The sequence below is a fragment of the Ambystoma mexicanum genome, chromosome 3p (genome assembly GCF_040938575.1).
Source record: "Ambystoma mexicanum isolate Mex_15411 chromosome 3p, UKY_AmexF1_1, whole genome shotgun sequence".
Classification (NCBI taxonomy): domain Eukaryota; kingdom Metazoa; phylum Chordata; class Amphibia; order Caudata; family Ambystomatidae; genus Ambystoma; species Ambystoma mexicanum.
In genome coordinates, this window is record NC_090925.1 from 827,757,659 (window position 1) to 827,767,865 (window position 10,207).

Here is a 10,207-nt window from a genome sequence, read left to right on the forward strand (position 1 = left end):
TTCACAGAGACGGTTGAGCAGGATGGTATGGTTGACCGTGTCGAAGGCAGAAGAGAGATTGAGGAGGATGAGGACAGAGGGAGTGTTAGAGTAAAGATCGAGGAGGATGAGGACAGAGGAAATGTTAGAGTAAGTGACATTGGAACTTATGGGGCGCATTCCGTAAGAGGAGCTATGGCGTCTAAGGCCTATAACGCAGGAGCTAGGTTGGAAGACATCCTAACGGCAGCAGACTGGCCTAGGGAGTCAATGTTTAAACAATTTTACTTCAGACCAATAGAGGAGATGTCTGCGTTGCTGGTAAGCAAGCTTTGAAAAAGCATAATTTGAACCTCTGGTCTTGACATAGAATACTGATTTTCCATACTAACGTTATATAAAGTCAAGATTCTATTAAAGACACAGAGACAAAGGATTCCCACCCGAGCAATCGTTATATGGAATTTGACACAGAAATGTAATGAAGTTCGGTATATAGAATTGGTGACAAGTGATGCGTATTTGTTATAGAGGTTTGGATCAGACATGTAATGCATATGACTTAAGAGATAATAAAGTTGTGCAGTTTTGCGGTGACATAACAATTACCCACCCTATCACAGCTAGCCTCAGCTCGTTGTTTGATTACTCGACAGGAACGGAGGTGAAGAATACATGAACATGAACAAGGAAGAGAAGGTCAAGGATTAATGCAGCGTCTACTGGTTGGGGCGCAGAAGTTAAAGTTGGAGACAGACAAAGAAAGAGGAAGGACAGAGGAATGTAGATGAAGATAAGGGACATAGTGTGATGAGGTTGGTTTAGAATGTCACATGGTTTTATGGACATATCAAAAATGGACTACACACAAAGAGTATGGGCCTCATTCCGAGTCTGACGGTAACCCTGCCGGTGCTACCGGCGGGTTGCTGCCGGACTCGGAATAATTTACTGGTGCCTGAACTCCCGGTGCCACTGGGGGATTACTACCCTGGCGGCCTGGAAAGTCAGGCGCCGGTAAAATGTTCCCCATTCCCATAGAGTCCCATAATACTCTATGGGAGAGGGGACCACGGAAGTACCTGCACCGTTGCTAATGATGCCGGTGCTCCCTTGAAAACTCTGCGGGTGCCAACCCGCCCAGCATGTAAACTTACCGGCACTGTTGTTTCTGGACCAGCACACGTAGAATGGGGCCTATATCTGGGAAATGTAGTTTTTAATGTGTCATTTTTTATGTGAGTTGTAATAGTTTTCTATGCTCCTCGAGATTCAATTAAAGAGAGAAAGCATAATCCTTTGCCTCTGTGTCTTTAATAGAATCTTGACTTTCTATAATGTTGGTATGGAAAATCAGTATTTTATCAGATAAGGCATAGTGTGACTCTCAGTTTGGTTAAGTGGCAAAGCTGGGATTTGAGAGCAGTATGCAAGTCGAACTTGAACACATCTCTTGCCAAATGTAATCGGTAGGAATACTGTTTGAAAAAGTATTTTTGAAACTTTGGTTTGGAAACACTATATGACTGTGAAAGATATTGCAAAAATATGATGATTGTGTTATGCTAACTTAATCTGACAGCTGTTTTTGGAGACATTTCATGATTGTTTTTATTTTAATTGTGTCCAAATTTGCAATATGCTTTTATTTCAGAAGCTACAGGTATGGATTATTTTGACTGTCAAAAGAAATCAACTCCAAGCAGATAATAACTACGTTTATCAAGTGCTGCTCACTACAAAATGAAAAAGGAGTCTCATTAATGTACCCTCTGAGCCTTGATTATAACTGCAACTTGCGAAAAGCAAAATACATAGGGCCCCATTACGACCCAGGCGGTAAGGGGTTAACGGCGCCGTAAAAGGTGGCGGCGCCGTTAACCCCTTACCGCCTAATTACGAGGTCCCTTTGCGGGTCCCCACCTTAACCGCTGGTATTACCAGCCGTTAAGGAACGAACCCGCAAAGGGACTTTCGAGGTAATTACGGTACTGCAATTTGCAGTACCGTAATTACCACCTTCCCCATTCCCATTGAGCCCTATGGGGGCAAAAATGAGAATGGGGAAGGGCCAATGGTGAATGGGGAATTACTGCGCCGCCAACCTTGGAATGGGGCGGTAATTCTGCCATCCACCATGGCGCAATCAGTAAAATACTGGCGTCAACGATGGCTCTAATAGAGCCATGGTTAACGCCTGGGTCGTAATGAGGCCCATAGTCTGGAATGGATGCTTATTGTACTCTAAATGCTTTTTGGATGTTTTTGTCTGCATTGTAAATTTGAGGTGTTAAAGAACAGACTAAATCATTGACTCGCCCCTATAGTGTGCCTGAAATATATCTTTAATGAGTCTAGCAATTATTATATAGAATTCCAGAAAGACAAATTATTTGTTATTCCTATTCTTTCTTATTTAGGGTCACTGTTCAAAGTGTTACACTTCTTGAACCCATGTTTTTAATAGAGGCCTGAACGAGAAATCCAGCCATTCCAGAAACAAAGAGCCATATGGCACTGACCACAGACCAGGAGCTACAATAAAAATATTATTCAAATTCTTGTATTTTATCCTAGAGGTAGCAAGGGAGACCACAGGGGTAGCAAGGGAGACCTTCGGGGTCACAGGTGCCACCCTTGGTGACCCCCAAATTATGTCCATGCTCCTGCCCTGGGTGACACCAATGGACTTCTTCGACTCAAGATGTTCGGGCTCTCCTCTTCGAGACTCAAGAAGACCCCTTACCTGGATGGCAGGCACACAGGACTGGCTTCCAGGGCACTTTGGATGAAGAGCAGCAGTTTGCACAATGGTCCCTCGTAGCTCAGGGAGAGGTCTCCTTTGCAAGTCCTCTCTGGATCAGTCCTTGGCAGACACAACAGCTTTTGGATTACATTGAAGAAATTGCAGCAGCCAGTCAGGAGGAAAGGGAACAGAGACATATATGGTGTTTCCAGCCAACAGCCACTCAGGAGGAAGGGAACAGAGGCAGTGCTTCCCGGGACTTTTGGAAACAAGGTAAAAGGCTATAGAAACCAAGAGGCCACAGGGGCCATCTTGCCTTCTATCAGCAACCTGTTGATTCCTATGGCAGGGCCTCGGTGTCCCAAAATGGAGGACACTCAGAGCCACTGCCAAGTCAGCATGTAGCTACCACCAGCCCATACTCTGCTCTATAGACAACACAAAGGTGCCCATAAGAGGTACAAGGGTGTACCCCACTAATGGGTGCCATAAGTGTTGTTCACCAAAAGGAAAACATGATGAGCTGCACTGTCAGAGGTCTAGCTAGACCTCAGTGGCAGAAAACATAGAGGAAACACACACAGAGAAGTGGTAGGACAAGGACTAGGAGACCCTGTCCCTCCATGAGGCATTTCCAGAATCATAGCGATCCTTTGTTGTTCTTGGGCTTTACTGATATGAGTTTGTACCAGAGATCTTACAGCTGACATGTTCTTTTAATCTACTGTTTTTTTTGAGAGAGTGGAAAAGGTGCCTCTTCTCTTTCTTTCCAGGTTTCTCGTAACATATCAAGAACATCCTGAGGTTCTTGTCCATAAAGGAGTTCAAATGGTGAAAAACCTGTGGAGGCCTGGGGAGTTTTTCTGACTGCAAATAAGGCCACAGTATCATTTGGTCCCAATTTTCCCATCTTGTTCGACTAATTTCCGGAGTATGGTGTTAAGGGTCTTATTAAATATTTCTACCAGGCCATCTGTTTGGGGGTGATACACTGATGTGCTATCTCTCCCATAATTTTACTCATAAAAGTAGATCCCTTATAGTTAAGATATCTCTTGGAAACCTACCTGAGAAAAAAAGGAATTAGATGTCTTTAAATGTGTTGAGGGGTATTGTTTCTTAAAGGGAAGGCTTCAGGATAACGGTTAGCATAATCTATGATAACAAGAATCAATTTATTTCTTAACTTAGAGGCTTCCAGATGACCAACAATATCAATGCCAATACAGGAAAACAGAACTTCAATTATTGGTAACGGATCCAAGGGAACCAGAGGCAATATATGTGTGCAGGTTTTCTGACACACCTCACATGCTTGAACAAAGGTTTTAACATATGCGCGGATTCCAGGCCGATAATATTTGTTTGTTACATATGCATGAGTTTTATATTGACACAGATGACTTCCAGTTAAGTGAGAATGTGCTCTCTCTAAATCATCTGTGACTTTTATGAACTGCTAACTGTGTTCTTGTTAGTCCCTCTGAAGTGGTATCGGCTCTATATAGAAGCCTGGGTTTCAAAATGAAAAATGGTCCTCCTTTCCCACGACCCTCTGTCTCTGATATGCTTTGCATAAAGGCTTCTGTTAACCAAGGGTCATTCCTTTGAGCAAAGGCAAAGTCCGGAAGGGTCTCAGGTTCTTCTTCTATAGGTTTTCCGAGTTCTGATTTGGGAGGATCCTCAGATGGTTCATCAGCCTCTCCAAAACCTTGAGTTCCCCTATCTGTACTACCTTCCCCATTTTCTTTAACATGTCTAGGGAACATCCCCTTGATGAATTTGAAACAGATCCTTTCCATGGTTCTGTAGCAAAACTTTAACATCCCCTCTAAAATCTGGGTCTATCACCCCCGCCAATACATCAATCCCAAACTTCCAGGCTAGTCCTGACTTAAGAGCCAACCTAATGTAGGTGGAACTAACACTAAATTTGTGGGGATTATTTTCCTTCACCATTTCATCCCTACTGCTACACATGTCAAATCCAATAGAACCCTTTGTGGCCACTGAGGGATCTTTTGCTTGGTACTTATATGCTACATATCTTAGGGTCCCCCAACGTGTATTAGCTGAAACGCATCCCACCCCTGGTACTTTCTGTGAGGTTGGCATCATGGAAGGAGACACAGAACACCGATTCAAAGCTGAACAATTGTATTTTATTAAAGAAAAGGACAGGATAGAGTAAGGCTTAACTTGCCCTATACTAAGGTGGGATTTCCATACCTAAAGAAACTGAGGAAAGTCTGTGTCAATATGTTCAATTTAATAGTCCGTCTTTGTCCAAATCATAGGCTGGCCCTCACAACTACTACAAAATAATGTGTAGGGATGTCAACTAAAACAGTGTTCCAAACAAAGTTCTGAGCTTTTTTCTAGCCCTGTCTTACTCTTTAACTTCCTTTCTCATCAATAATTTCACCATAGGATTCCATGTGTCTTTCTTTGTATGGAACAAAATAGTGTTTTTATATCTTTGTGACTATCGGGGTGCCCTTCCCCAAGTTCAACACAGTTCCAGGGTAACACAGTTCCAAGGCACCAATACATAGGGTTCCCTTCCCCAAGCTTCAAGTAAATACCAACAAGAAAAATATTGTAGCTTTGTCTTTCAACTGGACTTTCGCAATTCTTTATAACTCAGAGTTGCCTTCCCCAAGTCTGATATTCATCAACTGTAGTTTTCCTGTATTCATCAAAATAAACTTCCTTGTTAGCATGGATATGTTCTCTGGGCTAGGTGCAGTTTTAGACCACATGGTCAACCCATTACAGGTAATGCAACCAAGAACTTAGCATTGACTTTTCTATCCTTTGTTTCACAAATAGTAGGTCTCTGATCTTGGCGCAGTTTTAGACCACACGGTCCACCCATTACAGGTCACGCAACCAAGAACCTCCGGGTTTCTTTCAGAGTTCAATAATTTGATCTCCAGGCAGTTTCTTCAACCTCAGCTTCACAAACTTATCACATATGTTGTTTCTTAATCTTGATTCGGCTTTATTCAAAGTCTCTTTCATTCAGGTAAGTAGTTCAGTTAGTCAAGATGTTGCTTTCACGTATAACTGTGGCTTTCACTTAATAAAGTATACCTTTGCAGGTTTCTTTCAATTCAATATTCAAATAAATGCCTCCTTGCTTGTTTCATTTAATGCGGTATTCAATAGAAGTAACTTGCCTCATGTCATTCAATTAAATACATTGCTTTCACTTGTTTCATTCAATGCAATATTCAATAGAAATAACTTGCCTCGTTGCCAATAAGTTACTTTCAATTATTTCATTAATTTTGGTATTCAATAGAAGTACTTTTACATGTTTCATTCATCGTTACTGTAATCACAGTCTTCTTTGAGTGCCCTGGGATTTTAAGTGTCCCTGACACTTACCAGATCTTGGCAACTCATGAGGGAAAGCCAGATAGCCGTGCGCTCCAATAAGCAGTCGCCGGCTGCTATGATGCGTAGCTTCGCCTTCGCCCTCTGCCAGCGCCTGCTGCCCGCCTTCACCTCTGTGAGAGATCCGGTCTTCTTTTACCACCGAGCGGGATTCCCAGGATCTCGTTTGACATACTAGTGTCTTAGCTTCTCTCACTCCTGCACGGCTTCCACTTTCCTTCTCCTTCTTCCTGTTCCAACAGCTCCTCCTTTTATACACCTGTATTGGGGCAACAGGCTGCAGGTGTGAGTTAGGGTTTTGAATTACCTGACTTGCCTGATCACAATAAAACAAACCAGTGGGACATGCCTGATCTCCAGACATATTGTTCGTCTCAGTACTCGAATGAGTAAAGGAGGTAATCACCAATCACCATGCCTCCTAGTGGTTTCTTCCTTGTCTCAGTACTGTTATGCATTTCAAAGGGGGGGATGAAGTGGAACCCTTTTATAATGACCCATAAAGGTTGGAGGGAGGTTAGATTGGTTATCATGAGGATAAGGGGGATATCATGTCTCGCCTAAAGGTACCCCACTTCCATTCCCCAAGGACCCTCCATCCAGGTGATCCTCCTTCGCTTGTCCACCCCCAGGGTCAGGATCCAACAGCAATGGCCTTTCCCTGGCCACCTGCATAGAGGATCCAAGGGGAATAGGAGTGAGAATACCCCTACGTGGTCCCCAGGATGCTGAACACCCGGGATGCTAGTTTTTAAGCATTCATGTGGTTCAGGAATCCATGCAGATCTACCGATTTGTAGTTTGAATTTGCTGACTTCATCACTGCGACCCATGGCAAAATTCTGTGAATCCAGAAACATGCTGGATAGTGTAAAATTACTGGAAATAAATATTTCACTGATGATAACCACCTTAAAACCCCTCCAACGCCAACAAGATTACAAGTTCAGAAACAGGAAGAACAATCAGACAGACAGTAGTGCCTACCACTTCAGACGCCAAAGGAGAAAGCAAAATGCCCACCAAAGCTATTATGCCTTTTAGTCACCTGGGCCTACCAGGAGAGAGCTCTAACCCCAAAACCCAGATGCAGCCAATAATGCAGGACAATCACTAAGGGGAGAGGGAACTGCCCCATACATGTCAACCAGTAGAGACAGGCCTTGGGAGAGGTGATAGCAGGAATACTGGAGTTCCTTTCAGAACCCAAGCAGGAAGGTTTGGTTAACAAAGTGGAGTGAGAGGAGTAAACCTGGAACCAGCTATTGGTGTGTCTTAAAGTGGAAGAAACATGGGACAAGTCAGAGTTGGAGGATTTGTATGGAGGTTGGTTACTCAGTAAGAAGGGGGGGAATGTATTGAACAGAAAGAAACACATTTAATTGGGAAGAAAGGTTGGGGAATTGTAAAAGGAAAGGACATTGAAGTTACCCAGAGTGTGTGAATATTGTTTGAAGTTAGATTTTGTGATAAAGAAAGGTATACAGTTGGAATGTTTAAAGAGAGATGTGTTGAAGCCGGAGTGTGTAAAAGCCTTGTGAAAACAGAAAGTGGTATACGTGGAAAGAATGAGTGACAGTGGGAGCCTGAAGAGGAGCTTAAGATAAGCTTAAAAAGCAATGTTGCATTTAGGCAGATGGACACCACATGCACGGGTGAGGCAAGGGTGTCATCTGGGAACTAGAAGAGTGGACAGGAATACAGGAAGTAGAGAGGATTAGAAAGAAGAAAGAAGTATGTATTGCTGTCAGAAATATGGCAGTGTGTAATAGTTTAGAAAAAGACCTTATGGGAGATAGAGGAATTTACCGGAAGAGAGAGAGGCAAGACGAAGAACACTGTCTAGACCAGAGGCGAGGATACCCACTGAGGATGTGTAAATGGTGTCCGATTAGAAGAAGAGGGCATTATTGTAAACAAAAGAAAAGAGACATGATGAATTGAGGGAATTTGTCCCTTTTCCGCAAGGTGGAGCCCCACTGTGAGGATAGGGAGGTGAGCCCACTCTGCAACACCCGCCCTAAGGATCAAGGCAAGTGGGACCTCAATGGGAGAGACTCCCCCTTTGGGGACAAGGACTCCCGTTCCTGTGAGGAACTCCCTAATGGCCGCCAAGTGGTGGCATATATGGACTTATACAATATACCAAACTGTTATTAAACACATGAAGATAACATAAAGTTATATTATGAACAACAAGAGATGGAAGATATTCCTTTAAATTCAAATCTCCAATGGACTGTGATGAGGAGGCTGAAAAGAGATGTAAGGCCAACAAGTGAGCAAGTGAGGCTGAGAGCAGAGAGAGGGCTGAGAGAGAGCACAAACCCGAGAGACTTAGGGAAAGATCCCTATGCGTAACAGAGCGGAAGGAGGTGGGGCTCTGGGAGAATGCAGCGCCAACGTGCGACAGAGCCGCTCCAGTGTGGATCCAGAAACAGTGAGCAACCAGTGCAGTGTGCTTGAGCGGAAGAAAGACAAGCAAGGTGGAGGAGAAAGAACGGTGGTGGTGTGACCACAAATGAGAGTGGTGGCCAGTCAGCCTGTTCAACAGTGCCAAGACCACCCAGTCCGAGTCATGATCCCTGTGACGTCCCAAAGACAAGAACAGCACATCAAGGAAAGACATGTTGAAAATGGAATACCGTCAAGCCAAGCGGGACTCATTATAATTTACGAAAAACTCGTTCCAGTACTATTGGGAAAAGTATTGGAAATAATCCAGTGAAACAGATCTGTTGAATGAGATAAGAAGAAATACAAAAACCATAGAGTGGGAAAGAAATCAAAGTGGAGGATTAACACCTTGGGGAAAAGGGAAGGCCCACCCATATCTCGAAGATAAGAAAGAGAGCACAGAACAGAGAGACATTTGGGGAGAACTAACCTGTGGAGCCAGGGAAGCCCAAACTCATACATGAAATTGCACTCTAGAAATGGGGGAATTGTAATTTTATTTATTGGGTATTTATAGTGCGCCGATATAGCAAGTGGTGTTTCAAGATGCAACAAGACAAAGGTTTTTAGGGAAGAATAACAAAAACGGTCCTACTAGGCCTTGTATCATTCGGATAGTGCAAATGCAGTAGCAAGAAGTGCAGGGAGGTGGGGAGGTGGGGAGGATGGGAGGATGGGGGGAGTTCCGGTCAGAGTGGAAATCGCTAATACTAAGGAGAGTAAGGAAGTGAAAGTCAGAGTGGAGAGCGCGCAGGTGCCGGCGGGGGAGGGCCCCTGAGCTAGGCGAGTGCTAAGGGGAGGCCAGGTGGACAAGTGCCAGGGGAATGAAGTCCACATGCTAAGTGCGGGGATGGGCTGGATGGGCTCATGGGGTGCAGGCCCAGCCAGGCTAGTTCAGGGGGAGGGAGCCTGGTAGTGCAAGTGCAGGTTAGGGGGTGGAGTGGAGCAAGGTGGTGGGGTTGACTGGGCAAGGGGGGCCTGGTGCATTGTATGAATCAGAAGGAACCAGGCAGCCAGTCAAAAGGCGTCTGAGGGGGGCATTAGCACCGGAGGGGGAGAGGGAAGGAAGAAGATAAAAGGAGGGTTTTAAGAAGCTTCTGGAATTTAAGGAGATCTGGCTCAAGTCTGAGAGGGGCACTAGGCCATTCCAGAGGGAGGCTACTGCGGAAGAGAGTGATCTACCCCCCACTCACTGCTTGGAAAAGCATCTGAGCTGCAGAGAGTTGGAGCTAGAAGACCGAAGGGTTCCAGCAGGGAAGTATTTAGGGAGAGAGAGTTGGATGTAGCGGGATCCCAGTCACCAGAGGGCCTTGTGGATGATGTAGAGGGTCCTGAACTTGATCCTCGCAGAAACTGTGAGCCAGTGGAGAGATTCTAGGGCTGGAGAGATGTGGTCCCTGGGATTGATGCCAAGGATAAGTCTTGCAGTCCTATTCTGAATTAGCTGAAGGGGCCAAGGGAGGATTTAGGCAGATTGAGGAAGAAGCTGTTGCAGAGGAACAGCCATGAGAGGACCAGAGCTCTGTAGACATTGAGTTTCTGGGGGAAGGTGAGCAAAGCGAGAATGCCTCTGATTAGGTGCAGCTGAAAGTGGGCCTTTTTGGCAAGGCCTGTGATGTGAGG